The sequence below is a fragment of the Hoplias malabaricus genome, chromosome 2, assembly GCF_029633855.1.
Source record: "Hoplias malabaricus isolate fHopMal1 chromosome 2, fHopMal1.hap1, whole genome shotgun sequence".
In the NCBI taxonomy this organism is placed as follows: domain Eukaryota; kingdom Metazoa; phylum Chordata; class Actinopteri; order Characiformes; family Erythrinidae; genus Hoplias; species Hoplias malabaricus.
Genome location: NC_089801.1, coordinates 36,612,076 through 36,632,409, shown reverse-complemented (window position 1 = coordinate 36,632,409; position 20,334 = coordinate 36,612,076). Strand labels below are relative to the sequence as shown.

The 20,334-nt window shown below is 38.6% G+C and overlaps 1 protein-coding gene and 1 long non-coding RNA gene across 2 annotated transcripts in view; both read left to right on the top strand.

Moving 5' to 3' along the window:
• LOC136676507 (golgin subfamily A member 6-like protein 25) overlaps nucleotides 1-20,334 on the top strand; it is a 41,451-nt gene that overhangs the window by 15,925 nt on the left and 5,192 nt on the right. The window lies entirely within an intron of this gene.
• LOC136683096 (uncharacterized) lies at nucleotides 12,868-15,589 on the top strand. Its single transcript, XR_010798750.1, has 4 exons — nucleotides 12,868-13,545; nucleotides 14,117-14,179; nucleotides 14,282-14,606; nucleotides 15,499-15,589. It is a non-coding gene; the product is annotated as an uncharacterized lncRNA (long non-coding RNA).

Below are 20,334 nucleotides of genomic sequence, written 5' to 3'. Positions count from 1 at the left end.
CTTTCCAGCCTGGATTTAGAGCTTCAGTGCTGCTGCGAGTAGATATTGTGTGGTGGCAGGATGCAGAAGAGGGACTGCTTCGGTCCAGATCACATCTACACAAACAGTGCTTAGAAAAATATGCAAATGAAAAGATAATTTAAGTGAATACTAAATAAGATTTGTTTTTTGGGTTTTTTTTTCTCCAGGGGCTCCCCCAAGTGTAATTCATATTTATAGCAATGTACTGAAATCAGTGGAGAGGGGGTGGTGGTTCCCTACCCTCCACTAAGAATTACATAGTGCAGTTTCTGCAGAGCTGAGCCCAGAGTAGCAATGATAGAGGCTCTGTCTACATAGAGTCCAGCTTGAGTCAAGTCGGTTAAATCTGTTCCTTTCTTGTGAAGTCAGTCTGTAAATGTGTTTCAGTTTGTGAATGTGGAAGAGGCAGATGAAAATCTTTAACCAGAAACTTTATGATGAGTTCATAATTGATGACTTTATGACTAAGGACACTTAGGAGTTGTGATTAATGTGACGTCTCACAACATTTGTTCCTGTTTTATCAGAAAATGTAGATTGAGAAACATTTGAGCAGAACTGTAATCTGTAAATGATTATTCAATTTGTTACAAACATCTGTATTTTTTACGGAAAATCATTCATTCATTATCTGTAACCACTTATCCAGTTCAGGGTCGCGGTGGGTCCAGAGCCTACCTGGAATCATTGGACGCAAGGCAGGAATACACCCTGGAGGGGGTGCCAGTCTTTCACAGGGCAACACAGACACATTCACTCACACCTACGGAGTCGCCATTCCACCTACCAACGTGTGTTTTTGGACTGTGGGAGGAAACCGGAGCACCCGGAGGAAACCCACAAAGACACAGGGAGAACACACCAACTCCTCACAGACAGTCACCTGGAGCGGGAATCGAACCCACAACCTCCAGGTCCCTGGAGCTGTGTGACTGAGACACTACCTGCTGCACCACCGTGCCGCCCTACGGAAAATCAAACAGAATAAAATATTTTAATACAAATTCTTAATTGACTCAGTTGTTGTCTGATGTTAAGAGAATGTGAGATTACACCATTAAGATCACCTCATTGTTTCTATATTCACTGTCCATTCTCTGAGCTCCACTGACCGTACAGTAGCACGTTCTACAACCACAGCACTTATAACAGCACCACACACACTAACACACCACCACCACATCAGTGTCACTACAGCACCGAGACTGATCCACCACAGAAATCATACCTGCTCTGTGGAGGTCCTGACCAGTGAAGAACAGTAGAAAGGGGACTAACACTATGCAGGGCCACAGCAGTAATATTCAGCAGTGCTCTGTGGTCAGCGTCCTGTGTCCTGTGACTAAAGGATGACAACACAAATTGTTCAGTAACAGATGAGCTACTGTCTCTGACCTTGCAGCTACAAGGTGGACCATCTACAAGTGAAACAGTGGCTTTCATAAAATAACTTAAGCAATAAAAATAACATCTAGAGGTTGAACAATTTAATATATTTTTATTTTTTAATATTTTATTTTCGAAATCACATAAAACAAAACAGAAATTAACGACAGATACACACTTGAAAAAATGTACAAACACAGACCTAACTAAAATAGAACACGTACACACCTGTACGCCACCATAATAAACAAAATAGAAAAATTAATTTAGAAAAAAAAAAAAAATTAATAATAAAAAATGTAAATAGATAAAATAAAAATAAAATATTTAGGCTGTCAGAAATGTATGAGTTATAAATAGGTTAACAAGTAATACATCCACATAGTGTATAATTCAAGGCAGGGCTGATGTTGGCTGGGCCCGCTCCAAATAGTTCAGAACCTGTCCCCACACGCTACAAAAGCGTTTTGGTGCGCTGTTGTTGAAATATGTTCTTTTGGTTCAGTTAAAAAAGATGTTTTTTGAACATAGTGCCTAAGCTGCAAATATCGAAAAAAGTGGGAAGAAGGAAGATTGAATCTTGATGTAATCTGGGCAAAAGAAACAAAACTGTTGTCTATATAAAAATCTTTAATGCACAATAAACCCTTATCTCTCCAGGTAGCAAACACCTTATCTGACTGAGCTGGAACAAAAAAAATGGTTGCATGTTAAAGGAGTATGTGTAGAAACTAGAGGCAAGGAGAGAAACCTTTTCATTTGATTCAAAATCTTCAAAGAGTTTCTGATGATAAAATTATTGCCAAATGTTTTGATGGAAGGACTTGTCATAGAGAATAGTAAGACCGGTAATGAAGATTTTGTTAGAGACTGGGTCTCTATTCTTAGCCACAGTGGAGTCTCCTCAGAAATTGAATGGTCTATAGCTCCCTTCTGCCAGTAAGTGAGAACCCTTGCTTTGGCTGCCCAGTAATACTGTTTAAACACCGGTAGACCTAACCCTCCAAGTGCTGTATGACGTTGTAAATGTCTTCTTGCTATACGGGGAGGTTTATTGGCCCAAACAAAAGCACAGATAATTGAGTCTAGTTGTTTAAAAAAGGCTGAGGGGAGGCAAATAGGTATGTTTTGGAATAAATATAGAAAATGTGGTAAAATCACCATTTTAATAGCATTGATACATCCAATCATCGAAAGGGGAATCAACTTCCAGCTCTCAATATTTGCTTTTAATTTGTCAATCATATGCAGAAAATTCCATTTAAAAAGATATTTTGGATTTTTTTGGAATTTTAAGGCCTAAATATGTGAAATGATCCTCAACTATTTTAAATGGCAAAGAATTAAAAAATGTAGGACTATGGTTATTGGTAATATTTATGAATTCACTTTTGGTCCAGTTAATTGAGTAACCTGAAAGTTTACTAAAAGCATCTATATAATTTAATAAATTAGGCACAGACAGCACCGGATCGGATATAAATACCAACAAATCATCTGCATACAGATTCACGAGGCTCTCAACATCACCAGATTTAATACCATGTATATGTGGATGATTCCTAATCCCTATTGCCAATGGTTCAAGTGCTAAATCAAAAAGAAGGGGAGACAACGGGTCCCCCTGACGAATCCCTCGACATAGATCAAATGGACTAGAGCACTCTCCGTTAGTGAACACTACTGATGTTGGACAAAGATAAAGCATCTTAACCAATGTAGTAAAAAAGTCACCAAATCCAAATCTTCTGAGCACCTTAAACATATATGGCTATTCTAACTGATCAAAAGCTTTCTGAGCATCCAAAGATATAATGGCGGCCTCTTTATCTTTTAGTTTATTTGAGTATAGAATGTTAAGAAGTAGGCGTGTATTGGCAAATGAGAATCTACCTGGTATAAAACCGGTCTGATCTGTATGAATTATTTTGGAGATATGCTTTCCCAGTCTAATCGATAATACCTTGGTCAACACTTTTTGATCGAAATTCAAGAGAGCTATTGGCCTATAAGAGGCAGGGTCAGACTCCACCTTTCCTTTTTTTAATAATAAAATAATGTTTGCCTCATACAGAGATTTAGGAAATTTAGCATTCCTAATAGAGTCATTTATCATCCTCAGCATAGAGGGGACGAGTTTTCTACTAAAAGCTTTGTAGAATTCGCACCCAAATCCATCCGGACCAGGAATTTTGCCTGATGGGAAAGCCTGGATAGCCTCTAAAAGGTCCATTTCTGATATCAGAGCATCTAATTCTTCTTTGCAAGACTCAGGCAATTGTGGTATTGTCAGATTATCAAAAAACTGGTTAAAATCTGCCTCAGTGACAAAAAGAGAAGAAGAATATAGGTCAGAGTAGAACTCCCTAAAGCAACTGTTTATTTCTTTTGGATCTGTGATTATTTCAACGGAACTTGAAATTATTTTGTGAATGGCTTGCTTAGATTGTATCCCTTTTAACTGTCTGGACAATAATCTTTCAGGCTTATCCCCCAATTCAAAATATTTATATTTTAGTTTAAGCAAATAGATTTCCACATGCTGGCTGAGAATTGAATTGTATTCATATTTTAATTTTAAAATTTGGTTGTAAATTGATTGTGCAAGAGAAGATCTGTATGTTTTTTCAAGTGCCGTAAGTTCCATTTCAATTTCCAATAATCTAATGTTGTTGAATTTCTTTTTTGTGCTTCAAATGAAATAATATGTCCTCTCATGACTACCTTCAGAGTCTCCCAAATAGTACAGTCTGAAACCTCACCATTATCATTTACCTCCAAGACTTCATTGAGCTTTGCATTAATATATTCATTAAATAGTGGATCTTTAAGCAAAAGAGGGTTAAAGCGCCATCTATATTTTTCTTTGGCCATATTACATTGGAGTTGAAGAGTGACTGGACAGTGATCTGAAATCAAAATATTATGGTACTTGGTGTCTTCGATGTTACCAATAAGTTCAGAATTTACCAAGAAATAATCGATCCTTGTAAATGATTTGTGTACATGAGAGTAAAATGAAAAATCTTTGTGAGTGGGATGCTGCAGCCTCCAAATATCTACCATATTTCTAGACTTCATCAACTGGTTCAAAACATTAATAGACATTAATGAAGATGGTGGACTCTGAGAAAGTCTGTCCATATAGGAGTCCAGGTAACAGTTGAAATCACCTCCAATTATGATGTCCCTAAACTTATCTACTGGGAAAGCATCAAACAATTTATGAAAAAAATCAGGAGCATCAAAATTAGGGCCATACACATTAACCAGAGCTAGGGGAAAAGAGTTAATATGGCCAAAGACTATAATATATCTGCCCTGTGGGTCCGCCACCATAGTTTCTAAGTGAAATGGTATATTTTTACGAAAAAGAATAGCAATGCCTCTGGCCTTAGAAGTAAATGGAGCTCAGTAAGCATCTACAAAAGAAAAGCACTGTATTTACCCTTATAGACAGGAACACTAAGCGCACAGAGATAACAATGTATCTGTGGTATATACTACTACTAAATTACACCACCTAATGAGCATCTCCGCACTTTGTTTGAATATGTACACAATGTAATACCATCTGCAATGAACGTGGAAAACAAAAACCAATTGTTAAAGAACCTAGCCGTTGAAACACACCAGAAGCTGTAAAGTACCAACAACACCCATTCAAACCCATTCAAACTTGAAGGGGATGTGAAGCTCCTGAGCTGACCTTCATGGCGAACACGGGAAGCGGAGCATGTGTGACACCTTTAGCGCACGCAGCGCCTGCATGACATCCTTGAAGCTCCTTCTCTGATTTAGACCCTCAGCCGTGTAGTCCGGAAAAATGAACACTTTGTGGCCGTTGTAGTCGAGGTTGCGCCCGGCTCGAAGCCTCAAAATCCGCTCCTTCTCGGTGTAGAAATGAACCCGGGCGATAATTGTGCGAGGTCTTGCTCCTTCTGGAGGTTTGGATTGAAGCACGCGATGGGCCCGGTCGATAATGAGTGGTTCAGTGAAGTGTGTAGCTCCAAGTAGCCTGGGAAGTAGGCCGACAACACAAACTGTTGGTTTTCCCTTTTCCTCTCCCTCTGGCACCCCGACTATTTTAATGTTGTTGCAGCGTGATCGACCCTCCAGGTCATCGAGTTTAATTTTGAGAGCTTCATTTTTCTTCTGGGTCTCGGTCAAAGAAGCCTCAAGTAAGCTAATGCGCGACTCATGATCCCGGATTTGTTCCTCTGCCACGTCCATTTTCTCCGTGACAGAGTGCAGCGCAGTTTGTAAAGTTTGAAAAGACAGTTCAAACTCATCGAAGCTCTCATTTATTGACTTCAAGATCTTTTTAGCAAATTTTTCCCAGATCTGAGGCAGGTCCTCGTCGCTTCCTTGGCTAGTTTCATCCTCCATGCTTACCGTCGCACGCTGAGGCTCTTTCGGTTGTTTTAGGGCTTTTGGTGGCATTCCGGGTGCCAGAAAGTGTAAACGGGGAAAGTTGAAATTCAGCTTATTTTATACAAGCATTGAAAAAATGATTAACAGACGGCGTTAAGAAAAATTGTAAAAAAAAAAAAAAAAAGACATTGTGTGCGGAGGAGCTCCGTAAAACACGCCTACTCCATACGACACTCATTAGTGCCCCCCATTTTTAAATATTTAACAGTTTCTAATAATGATAAATAATAGATATATTTCCTGGATATCAGATGTTTTCATTTTTTCCTCAGGGCAGCGTTTCTGAACATTATTTCTGACCCTTCTTTCACGGCTGTAGTTTATCCACTACACACTGGCACCAGGTGAATTCACAAACTACACTATAGATGTGTTTAATGAACTGGTAAATCTGTTTATAATTTATTACAGAAAGAGAGGAGTGTTCTCTGTTCTAACATCACTGTGTGTTCACTGTGTAATAATTATATATTGGTTCAGATGAATATTGATTGTTGAGGGTCAGGGGCAGAGCAGACAGTTTTGTTATTAGAGCTCTGCAATAAAACCCTGTAAAGGACAATCTTCTTAGATCAGGGCACTTCTCTTTCTGAGAAAAGATTCTTCTCAACTGCATCAGGGGCCATGTAAATTTCCAACATTTTTGCAAATATATTTATAGGTATTACATGAGAACAAATCAACAAACGAGATCAAATGTTTGTAATGTGATCTTTGATAATGTTCATGTTTATTATTCAAAAAATAATGACAGCAATAAAGATAAAGACCAGGGTGTTAACAGTTAGGTAAACTAAACACAGTTATTACAGTGATGTTTATGCTTTATGAGTCTATTTGATATAAATATGTTTATCTTTTACATGGCCATTTTACACATTATGTTTCATGTTTTTTTTCTTTCTGCAGAAACACCTCTGTACTAGAGACCTCACTAAATGTCATCACTAAATGGTCCGGTTCAAAGTTACGTATAATAAGTCTCTAAAAAAAAAAGTCCGTCTCTAAAATTTAATTATCTAACTGTCAGGATCCCGGAGCAGACTGACGGAGGCGGACACACTTCCTTTATACTTTTTATTTAAACAAGATATAACAAAACAGAGAGACTTTGACAGAAAACAGGGAACTAACAGAGACATGGACACAGAGAGCTAAACAGACTAACACAGGACAGAGAGCTAAACAGACTAAAGAGGGATACAGACAAACTAGACATACGGAAAGACTGAAGGTAAGAAAACGACAGTGATATTGGAAACGAGAAACAGCAGAGACAGACAGATTAATTGGCTGGCTGGCTGACAAACAGGAAGCAAGACAAGGGAACTTAAATACATTACACAGACAAGAGACACCTGAGACAGATAACGAGGGGGACGGATTACAAACGACACTGACAAGGACATTGATGATAAGGCGGGACATGGGCGGAGACATGGACAATAACAAACAGAGCCATGTGCCAAGTGAGCACATGGCGGGGAAAACAGACAGGACAGGACAAGGGTGACACTAACACCTGTTCTTTTAGTTGTTCCTGGTTCTATACAGAACCTATTTCTACACTTTTAGGACAGCTTTTTTTGGTTAGAGCAAAAAACTGCAACAAGAAATTGTATTTGGGAATTATCTGGATATAATTTTATAATTAAACGAGTTAAGAGATGTTGCTGAACAAACAAAAAGTACAGAATGAACAAGCAATGAAATAAACTGTGATTAAAGACTGTGATTGTAAACACTGTTATGTGTTACTTTAAAGCAGCGTTTATCAAAGTGTGGGGCTATTGCAGGTGGGGCGCAAGGAATCAGAAGAAATGAGCTTTTTATGTCTGTCTTTCCAATGTTTTGCCAATAAAGCTTACTCAATAAAAAACAACCACTGACAATGCATTCATTAATAGCCCTTAAACATACTAAAAACACTAGAGAGGAGACCATAAAAAGTAACTTACCTGGAACCAAAATATGTTTAGTTTTTTTTCCACAAACTTTTATTTTGAAAATGATCATGTTTTGGCAGTGAGTCAGACAAGGTGGGTCTTCTATGGGCCAGGTGTGCTATTTACCAGACTCCTTTCAGCTCAGGTCCTGGCACTTTTGTTTGTGTCAAAAACGTTAGTCCTTGGGTGTACGTCCGCCTCCTCGTCCTCCCCTCAGCCGTGACAAAACCAGAGGCAAGAAGAAAATGATTTGTTATCTTGGCTAGAGCTGCCTCAGTGCTATGATGTGCCCTGAATCCATTTTGGAATTTTTCATATATATGGTTCTTATGTTGATATGAACTGAGTTGTTGGGCCACAGCTTTTAATCTAAGATCAAACGGTAGATTAAAAATAGGCTTGTATTTAGACAATTTGTGGGTAAAAAGGTTTCCAGTCTTTCTTCGGCAACTACATTATATTTTATATCAATATGGAGTATTTGGGTTGAACATGTTCTTAAAGCTAGTTATATAGAGTACTACATGGAAAAATCCTTTAAAAATTAATTATAAGAAGTTGGATAAAGGAGCATTCAGCGGAACAAGCCTTTAAACTGTAAGCAGATAAAGTTTATTTTTGGGTCTAATAAACCTTTACAACTAAATTATAAGCAGTTATATCGGCGGAATAAATAACACTTTAGACACCATTTTTTTAGGTGGAATAAGCTTTAAAAATATTTTAAAAAGTTTTTTTCTGTTTAATAAGCCTTTAGATACATCGCTAATGGGGTCCTAAAGCTGCAGTCTTCTCGCCTGCTTGTACCTTTAGAGGGCAGTGTCACGAAATCACAGGGTCCTACACTTGTGATCCTGAAACTGTAGCCTCCGGTTACTGCAGGAACATGTAGTGGGGAGAGGGAGGGTCGGGACTGAGCTGCAGGAGAAACTGAAACTCAAGTGCTCTGCTCTGGACGCTGGAATTAAGAGAGAGAGGTGCGTGTTACATTTGTGGATATATTATATTATATTATTAATTAATTCATTCATTCATTATCTGCAACCACTTATCCAATTCGGGGTTGCAGTGGGTCCAGAGCCTACCTGGAATCATTGGGCGCAAGGCGGGAATACACCCTGGAGGGGGCGCCAGTCCTTCACAGGGCAACACACACCTACGGACACTTTTGAGTCGCCAATTCACCTACCAACGTGTGTTTTTTGGACTGTGGGAGGAAACCGGAGCACCCGGAGGAAACCCACGCGGACACGGGGAGAACACACCAACTCCTCACAGACAGTCACCCGGAGCGGGAATCGAACCCACAACCTCCAGGCTCCTGGAGCTGTGTGACTGCGCCACCGTGCCTCCCACTATTTTATATTATATTATATTATATTATATTATTACGTTTTTGTGGAGAGAGCGGATTTGAGCTGCTTTAAAGTGGAGCAGGTTTCTCCTGAAGCAGTCCTATAACTCTGAAGGAGAGCGAAAGGAAGGGCAGCAGAGGCCGAGCAGTTTCCCGTTTTCTGGGATTCAAATTCCTGTGGTGGACAAAAACAATAATGCCGCCACATTTACATTCAGAGTTTCCGATGAGCATTTGTTGGATGTGTTGTGTTGTGAGAAGTGCTGTAGGACTCGGTTTCAATCCGCACCGTTGACTAACGGAGAAACAAGTTACTACTCTTTTCTGTAACGGGAGTCCGGTTTAATCAACCGCCTTTTCAGAAACACAGTTACACTCGCCGCACGTCATATTTTTGTGCGCAGACACTGAGCGGTAAAACTCAGTGCGCGTGAAGAAGAAAGAAAGCCCTTAAGCGGTTTATAAAATGGTCATTTCTAATAGTTACTTAATAAATACAGATATCAGTTCAGTGTCTAACATGCTGTGTACCTATGAAATATATACTACTGTATAGAGTTTGAGTAAATGGCGTCCAATCACAAACTGTTATTTTTTGTATTAATTGTATGCTCCATAAAATTATATTTTAAAATAAGTACAGTAATTTCATTCAATTTCTCATGTACATAGAGTGGTAAAAACTGAACTGATATCAGATGGTTGTATGGGCTACTTATTAAATATAACGATTTAAAGCAGTAAATTTGACTCATCTTTAAGAGCAATAGATACCATTTACTCAAAAACAATATAGTAATATCACAGTTTGTTACTTTACCTTTAAAGTGAAGGGCTTGCTTTCAGGTCTTCACCGCATTGAGTATTACCGTCTCTCTCTCTCTCTCTCTCTCTTTCTCTCTCTCTCTATCTCTCTCTCTCTCTCTTTTTCTCTCTCTATCTCTCTCTGTCTCCCTTTCTCTCTCTCTCTCTCTCTCTCTCTCTCTCTCTCTCTCTCTGTAGGATGAGATAAAGAGATAAAATGGAGACTGCAAGCAACAGTGAGACAAAAATCCACATATTGATCAGTTTTGATATAATTATTGTTTCTCACAACAGGTTTAACTGTGAACATCGTGGTGTGTGTTTTCCTTCACAGAGTTTAAACTCATTGGATCCTGTGATGATGAATATGACTCTGGCTCTGCTGCCACTGTCACCGGTCTCCTGAAGTCAGTGCTGTTGACCTGGAGATCAGGTGGTTTAAGGAGACGGAGTGTGTTTGTCTCTATAAGAACAGACAGGTGACAGAGGGGCGGGGCTACGATCCACCTACCAATGTGTGATTTTGGACTGTGGGAGGAAACCCAAAAGGACACAGGGAGAACACACCTCACAGACAGTGACCCGGAGCGGGACTCAAACCCACAACCTCCAGGTTCCTGGAGCTGTGTGACTGGGACACTACGTGCTGCCCTGTGAATAGTCAGGAAAGCACAATGTATAAAACAAAAGAGCTCTCGCCCTGGGTCTAAAACAGCCTTTCATATCCCTTTATAATGGACTGTGATGGGAGTGGCACACAAACAGCCAATCACCGGTAGCATTCTGCTGTCTCTTAAACTGCAAGGAGTGAAAAGTGCAAATGTGGCAGTTTTCATCAGAATATGAATATATCATAGTCATGACAAAGACAGGAATAACTCTGTCTTCATGGATTCTAGTAATTGTCAAACTGCATATTATGCACTGATAGATATTTTTAATATTTTGAATAATGATAATATAAAGAATTACCCTTAATATATAATAATGTTTCATAAAACACCATTTTTATGACATCATTTCAGATATATTTTAGATGTTCAAATACCATGTTTGAACACAGTAATGGAACCTCGTGATAAACACATGACATTTACTACACTTTTTCAATGTAAATTTGTAAATCGGTCTGATTTGACTGGAACACAACAGGAGGGTTAAACAAATCTTCAAATGAGAGTTTTTAACTTCCATCTCCCACCTTCCTTCCCACAATGCACTGCTGTATAATCCCACTGCACCGCAGGAACAGTGAAGTTTACTGAAAAAAACACCACAGATAAAAGCAGTGTGGACTCTGATGGGAGTGATGTCACTGTTCTTGAAAATGGTCTTGGTTACTCTCCACTAATTTAATGAAATGAGTAACTTATGAAACCATCCATTAAATCTTCATATTCATATTGTTTACTTCCACAGGTGGCGTTGACTCATGGAGAGAACAGAGGTGAGTTTAAATGAGTGTGGAACTGCTTTGAAACTGATGGAATGTGAATGTATTGAGCTGTGCTTTGTGTTCAGAGCAGACACACACGCACACGCACACACACACACACACACACACAGATCTAAACACTGATTCTAAGAGAGAGAGGTTCTGAATATTTTGGACTGGTGACATTTAATAGAATCAGAATACCGTCCTAACGTGTTTAACAGCAGAGACGTGTTTATATTTAATGTTGTTCAATGAAGGAAACACTGTTTGATAATGAAATGGTTATTTACTGGAATTCTGTGAGGCTGCTTTGTGATAAAATCAGTTGTAAAAAGCACTATATGAATAAATTTGATCTGATTTGAATAGAAGCGATTGATCTGCTAAAGAATGTGTTTATTACAGAGTGAAGTGAAGAAATCAAACAGGATTCAGACGATCAGAAAGTCAGACTTACTGAGGAACCCATCAGGAGAAGTTCTCTAAAGCTCCAGAGCAGCACGTCTCAAACTACACACAAGATTTCACACTCTGAGCTCTTTAGTCTGGAGCTGAGTTTTTAGTGCTCTTTACTTTTATCTCTCAAACTAGAAACACTGCAGATACAGAGCAGTATTATTATTATTACTACTACTACTATAATTATTAAATGCTTAAGTGTTTAACTGATGCACAGCTACAGGTTTAAGAGCTTCTACATGATGTCGTCATGTGAAACAGAACACACAGGTGAAACTGTTTGTGTTATAATGTAAATAATATATTTTAAATGTTCTGAAGTTGTAAGTGTCCTGAAGGTTTGTTGAAATGAAGGATTGCTGCAGAGCTGTGACAATGATGAAGCTTTTTAGATTCAACACAGAATACTTCAGACAATAAGTCAGACAATTTCGCTGCAGTTTTAATGAAACAGACACAACCCTTTGCAGTGTAATTGAGGAATGCAGTGCATTGCTGATATCATAATATTGTATAGATTTAGAGAAAAAATACTCAGTCCTCTGGAACATCAGGACCACAGGGGTACGTCAGAACAAGACAAGACAGAGGCAGGACTAGGGCGGAGACAGGAACACCAAAAAACAGAGCCATGTGCTACTTGAGCACATGGTGGGGAAAACAGGACTGGGCCAGGATGTGACACCAGTTCAGGGTCGCGGTTGGTCCGGAGCCTACCCGGAATCACTGGGCACGAGGCTAGAACACATGTCTTAATATTACAATAGATAATAACCCAAACAGTGTTTCTCTAAATATTCTGACTTTATTCTTAGAATTATTCAGACTTTTTTCTTATAATTATTTTATATTAATCTCCTTTTTTACCTCTGAATTTTTCTTACTTTAATGACAGAATTTATTTAGGGTTTAATTAATAATTAATTATTAATTAAAATTTATTACTTTATTCTGAAAATTTGAGGTTGCAGAATTGCTCTCTGTCTTCATGAATTAGTTAATTCTATCTTCTTATTTCAGATTTTTAAATGCCATTATGTTCCTTACAACATTGTTCAGATCAATAGTATCAGCCTGTCCTCTTTATGTCTGAAACAACAAATTCTGGTATTGGTATTGGGATGCATTACTATACTTCATTAATTATTATACACAGATATAAAAATAAGCACACGGGTGATATGTGATAATACCATTTACTTTGCTGTGTCTCTTTAATGCTTTTTTAAAGGTATTTTGTAAAATTCTGTGAGAGAGAGAGCATTATGATCAGTGATGAAGTGGTACATGGTTTTCTAATGAACACTGATTTACCCGTCAGCTGCTTTACTCCATGAAACTAAAGGGCACAGGTCTAACTACTGCACTGATCTTCATTTTTATGGGAGAATTTGGTAAAATTGTTAGTTATTGTGGAGACTCTTCCACCACTGTGGTAACCCAGAGTGTATCTTGAACAGTAGGTGAAAGTGAAAGAGTGCAGTGTGCTACGCTCTGGACGCTGAAGTGGAGAGAGAGGTGTGTGTAAGGTTCGTGGATGAAGGATTAACTCTGGCTTGTTTTTGTGGATCTCTGTGTTTGAGACAAAGAGCGGATCTGAGCTGCTTTAAAATGGAGCAGGTTTCTCCTGAAGCAGTGATATGACTCTGAAGAAGGACGAAGGAAAGAGCAGCAGAGGTGAAACTAACAGGTTCTGGAAGGTGGTCAGTAAACATTTCCTAAAATAGTGTTTAGTTTAATTTGAGAAGAGGAAAAGTGTTACATTTATGTGTATATCTGGGTCCATTTCCTCTGAATAAGAGAAAACAATCATTAAACTAAGCATTTAAACTGACACTTTCTGTCTCTGTCTTCCTGATTCTTTCAGTCTCTCTCTCTTCCCCTTTCTCAGTCCTTCCCCTTTCCATTCATTTCTCCCTTTACAGAGAGAGGAACGTTTTTTTCTTGTTTGTGGGTCATAGTTTATGTTGGTTCCAGCTAAAACTGCTATTTATTTTAATAGAAAGAGAAAATGGGACTCTGGTCAGGACTATGATGTAGTTTGGGTTATTAAAATGTTGGTGTAGGCATGGATAAAGACGGATTATATGTTTATAATGCAGTGAAGTATCGGGATGAGTTTGAGTGTGGGATTATGGGGGTTTTGCAACATTTCTGCTGATGTCTTAACATTTATTTTGAAGCTTGAAATGGCAGCATAATTTTACCAGTATTTTAAGTGCTTTTGTGTAGCTCTCCTTCTCTCACTCTCTCTCTTTCTCTCTCTGTCTGTAGGAGGTTTTGAGCCTGAAGCTGTAAGAGGAGATGAAGAGATAAAAATGGCGACTGCAAACAACAGTGAGCCAAATCCAGATATTGATAAGTGTTTAATATTGATTAGTTATTGTTTCCTGTAACAGGTTTAACTGTGAACATCGTGGTGTGTGTTTTCCTTCACAGAGTTTAAACTCATTGGACCCCCTGATGAGGTTCAGACTAGCTCTGCCGCCACTCTCTCCTGTCACCTGTCTCCTGAAGTCAGTGCTGTTGACCTGGAGATCAGATGGTTTAAGGGGACAGAGTGTGTTTGTCTCTATAAGAACAGACAGGTGACAGAGGGGCGGGGCTACGAGTGAGTGAGTGAGTCTGTTCACTCAGGAGCTGCAGAGAGGAAACGTCTCCTTACAGATCAGAAACTGCACACTGTCAGATTTAGGACATTGATGGAACACTGTCCAGCTCACTGATGGAACAATAACAGAGGAGTGTACAGTAGAAGTGGGTGGTAAGTCAGTATTAACACAAATTAACGTGTACAGTGGTCGTGGGCAGCACAGTGGCGCAGCAGGTAGTGTCGCAGTCACACAGCCCCAGGGTCCTGGAGGTTGTGGGTTTGATTCCTGTTCCTGGTGACTGTCTGTGAGGAGTTTGGTGTGTTCTCCCTGTGTCTGTGTGGGTTTTCTCCAGGTGCTTAGGGTTCCTCCCACAGTTCAAAAACGCATGTTGGTAGGTGAATTGGTGACTCAGAAGTGAGTCTGTGTGTTATCCTGTACTGGCGCCCCCTCCAGGGTGTTTTCCCACCTTATAAATTATATATGACTGTAGGTTTTTGTAACCCCTAGATTTCCAACTGAACAAATGGTCAAGAGATAATTTTAAAACTTGCTGTTGACACACGTTCACAACCAATAATTTGACAGATTCCATTACACTCTTAGTCAGTCAGAGATGAAGGGATCCATATTTACACCAAACCCACAAACAAGTAACAGCCACATGCTCATCACAGGAATGAAATTTAATGTTCATTTTCCTAAATCTCTCCAAAGAAGGATCTGTTTTCTGAGCCTCAGTAAGAAAATCTCAAGAAGCTCAACATCCAAATCCGCCACAGAATTACACAGCCCCAAAATAACTATCTGACAGAGAGGCAAAATTTCAACTGACATAAATATAATCACATTAATTCAGCTCAATAACTTTTTTTTACTGGAGCTCACATCAGTGTAAATCCTGGAAAAACACCAGGGAACTTCTGCCACAAATTCTATTGGGCTCATTAATCACTTCAGGAACAGGAGTCAGTGTTTGTAGGAACACGTAGTGTTTATAAATGATGCTAGTGTTTACTCACTGGGTTTTATCTTACACTCTGCTCTGTTATTTTCTTTATACAGATCCTTCATACTTGGTGAGTACATCACTCATCCCTCCTCACACTGATCACAATGTCTGCTGTGTTTATAAACGTATCACATCTATTACAGTTTAATCCAGAAATCAGACAGTGACCTCAGTTCTTTCAGGGAATATTCACCTGATAAAGTCTCCCATCACAGAATGAAGGCTGTTCACATTCTTTCCCACAATGCACCTGCACCTCCTCAGCATCTAACATTGCTCTGAGCATCCAGTGTTAGCTTTAGCATTAGCTCATCTCAGATATAGCTTTTGTTGTTTAAACTTTGTTCTTAGACATGAAAACATCCCTCTTTAATTTAACGAAACCGTTTCCCTGCTTTGATTAATGTAAACACACTCTCAATGATCCATTTTCCTTCACTTTAAATTCACCAACGTCCACATTTTCTCAGTTCTCAAACACGTCTGCACTGAACCTCCTGTAAATCCAGTTTATTATTTTAGTGAAAATGGTTCAGATCGACCTCTCTGTGTTCTTCTAAACTTTCCTTTGTTCTCCTGAACATTTTGGTCTGAGAGCACAGATGTTACTGATGACCCCAGGTCTGAACTGAAAGTCTAACGGACGGAGCTGCAGTAAATAAGAGAGACAGGACTTTCTCACAGTTTCATGAATTATCAATTATTTTAATGTGAGCTGTGAATGTTTCTTCATAACCTTTCTTTTTTTAACTCTGTTTTAGGGATGTACAGCGGTAAGTGAATGCTGTGTATTTCTACTGAAAGTACTGGATGTAGTTTGTGTAGTTTATAAAGTCAGAGGAGAGTTTTAATCCAAGTCAAGCTCTCACATAAAATCCAGTTTCATCAGCTGCTCATGTCTTAAATAAAGCTTGAAATGAGAGCTTTTAACTTCCAACTCCCACCTTCCTTCTCACAATGAACTGTTGCATAATCCCACTGCACTGCAGGAACTTAGAGACACATGTTAATGACATATAGACACATTAATATTCTACATACACATAAACAATAAATTACTAGAGAGAGAGAACATAGACAACATATAACAATCATATAATTCTGCCGTTTTGTATTTTTATTTTTATTCATTAATTTATTCATTTTGAAAAGTTGGATGGTTACTTTCCACTGATTTAAATATAATAATTAACATGTGAATCCATTCATAAAATCTTCACATTATTTTATGTTCTTCCACAGCTGGGCAGAGGTGAGTTTAAAAAAATTTGTATCAATTTGCTTTCTCAAATCTTCATTTTTTCATGAAAGGTGACTGACACGAAATGTGGTCACTGTCCTCTGTAAAACTGCATAAATATATAGATGACTGCAAAAAAGGCAGAGCATGCATCGAGAGACAGGTAAAACAAAGCACAGATGAAAATAAACAGTTTATAAAAGGCTAACACACAGGTGAAATTAATGAGTAATCTTGCAAACCGGAGCATCATACACTTCTCTCTGACTGTACGGCTGTCAGTTTGAACACGTGACCCTCAGGGAATTCTGGAAGTTGGAGTTCTCCCAGATGAGTGTGATTCTTCAGTCGTGTGGGCACCGCTGTTTATGCAGAGACTGTTTGTTGTAGACGTACTCACACATTCTCTCACACACTGTCGCCTTTGGACACTTTAGAATAGCTAATCGACCTGCCAACATTATTTACAGCTTAAGACAGAAACTGATGATGTCAGATACTGTCCTTTGGAGTTCTACACAACATCTTCACATGATACAGAGCACTTAAAACTCTTTGTTCTTTGTGTACATTCTGTGTTTTAAACATCCTTATTTTTTCTTTTATCTGATTCTCTAGCTGATACAGTTGTCATTTCTCAGGTGAGTACATTATATTATAATACACTGAGTTGATATTATCTGTGGAAATAAATATTAGAGTGTATAAAGTTAAGCAGGGTGTGTTGTTCAGAGTCTTTAAATGAATGTGCTTTGTTTGTTGGATGTTAATTTCTCTTTAATGGTGTTTGATGTGGGTGTCATTAGTGTAAACGCTGATCAGAGTTCTCTAATTGATCCTGATCCTCAGCCGCTGCAGTAGTTCCACAGCTTGTCTGTTCCACCTCTTTCCTGTTGGTTTAAATGCTGTAGTTTTTCAAACACAGTCTCAGTTTAAATCAGTGAAAGTCCTCAGAGTCTGAACTGTTAGTGATCTCAGCTCTCAGTGATTCAGACCCACACATCAACAGTGATTTAAACAGAGTCTCAGTTATTGTTCATATCACATCAATATTAATTTCATACATTTTTACATTCATTTCACACTTCCGTTCACTTCTACAGATAGAGCAAGAATGGACAGAAGAGGACAGAAAGAAAATGGAGGAATCTGTTTTGAGGAGGGGTGAGTTATAAAAGAGACACTAGATCTGGTTTTCTGTTTTATTTAATATTAACACAGGTGTTCGGTGCATTAATAAAGTTTTATAAACTATATTTCTATGTACAGGTGCATATCAATAAATTAGAATATCATCAAAAAGGTAATTTATTTCAGTAATTCAATTCAAAAAGTGAAACTCTTATTTTATAGATTCATTACAAACAGAGTGATCTATTTCAAGTGCTTATTTCTTTTAATGTTGATGGTTATGTCGTACAGCCAATGAAAACCCAAAAGTCATTATCTCAGAAAATTAGAAAAATCAACACAAAACCTAAGCCTTTAAAATGGTCCCTTAGCCTGGTTCAGTAGGCTACACAATCATGAGGAAGACTGCTGACTCGACAGATGTCCAGAAGGCAGTCACTGACACCCTCCTGCTGTATCCAAGCATATTAATGGAAAGTTGAGTGGAAGGAAAAAGGGTGGTAGAAAAAGATCCCCAAGCAACAAGGATAACCACAGCACTGAAAAGATTGTCAAGAAAAGGACATAAAAAAATTTGGGGGAGATTCACAAGGAGTTGGGACTGCTGCTGGAGTCAGTGCTTCAAGAGCCACCACATACAGACGTATTCCGGACATGGGCCACAACCATGGGCGACATTTGAAACTTATATCAGGGGGGGCAAGACATCTCAGCCAACATCATTAAAATAATGTAGTTTATATATAATATGACTGACATTTGTATGAAAGTAAAAATCCTCCATTTATCGAATGATATTTAGTATATAGGTAAATACTATATGTAATATAAATGTTGTCCTGCTTTAGTGAAGTGCAAGAGATCGCCCACCGGGCACAGCATCTAATTCACTGACTGTTTTCTGCAAGTTCACTTGAATGGCCCGCTCAATATTCAGCACTGCAATGTCAGACAGTCTCTCCTGAGCAATAGTGTTTCTCGAGTAGGTTTTTAATTGATGTAAGCAAAATAAGTTCCGTTCACATGATGCGCAAGGTTACACACATTTACTAGGCTAATGCCTAGATCTGATGAATTAAAAAGTGCTAATCATTGATTGAAGCTTTCTTCTGATGGAATGGCACTGATAAGGGACAGGTCTGCATTTGTCTGCTCTTTGGGAAAACCATAGCATTGACAAACAAAGGCCAGGTCCTCCTCAATGTGTGATCTAGAGCTGAGAATGGTGTTCATTGCAGACTTTTCACACCATTTTCCTGAAACCAATCGTGGGTTTCTTGAACGGTTTTGTCCAGTACACCAAAACAGAATTCCTTGTAGTAACCCAAAGCTTAGTCAGCATCTACCAAGCTGTAGTCACGTGATTCTGCCCCTATCTGGCACATGAATGCATCCTAAAACTAAGGACGACCAAGCGACTCGAGCAGCTAGTACCAAAGAGAAACACAGCGTCTGTAGTTTGGATGTGCTGTGTTTTGACTATAATTAAGATGACAGTGCTCAAAATACAAGAGAGAATAAAGCTCCCAGCAACATCAGAAAAATATCCCATATTTAATACTGGAGCATATTTACAGTAAATGCCTCGTCACTGAACTATGAGGTTCAAAAATTAAAAAATAAAATAATCGTTCATTAATCATTCATTAATTGTTCTTTAATCATGGTAAAATGTACAATTAATCATGATATTGATTTGCACTCATATCGCCCCGCACTACTTCTTGTTTTCATCAACTCTTTTCGCATATTCACAGTTGATCTGAGATGCAAAATTACCCGTTTTATGCAACTGTTCATATCGTTTCAGCTTTAATAATGCAGAAATGTGCCTGCCACTTTTCTGGGGTTCTTTGAATCTTTCATTAGCTTTGTTCCAGTTTCCAAATCCAGTGGTTTCAAAAGTGTCTGTCTTGCCCTCCTGGCTTCCAAATGCACGACAGGCAAAACAAAAAGCCAGATCAGCTGTAGGGCTGTATTTGAACCAGCTATAAATTTCATACCATTCTTTCTTAAACTTTCGACCATCCTTTACTGGAAATGATATTATTGCTAGATATGGCCCACTCTCAATAAAGTTCAGATAGGTTTATATGCCACAAATTGGATTGAAAGTGCTGATTAGCTGGGGTTGAGACTGGAGCAGAAGGGTGTGTAAGACTGGTAATTGGCATCTCGGTGGAACTTGCGTGTTCAGACTGGTGTTTTTCATTGCTAACGTCATTTTTCGTATATTGGATAATTTAGCCATTTCTATTCAGCAACCAATGCGCCTTTTAATATATGACTAATTTCTAATGGCTGCCCACTAGTGTCATAGAGACATGCTGCACTGTATTTTCGGTAATGTTTTATGGCTGTAACAAAAAGTTACACATTCCAAAAGTTAAGTGACTTAAAGAATAATTTGTGGTGCAAATGTCCCCCCAAATGGCTACAACTGTTGCATTCCTTGTGTCAAGCCACTGATGACCCAGAGACAACGCCAGAAGTGTCTTACCTGGGCCAGGAGAAAAAG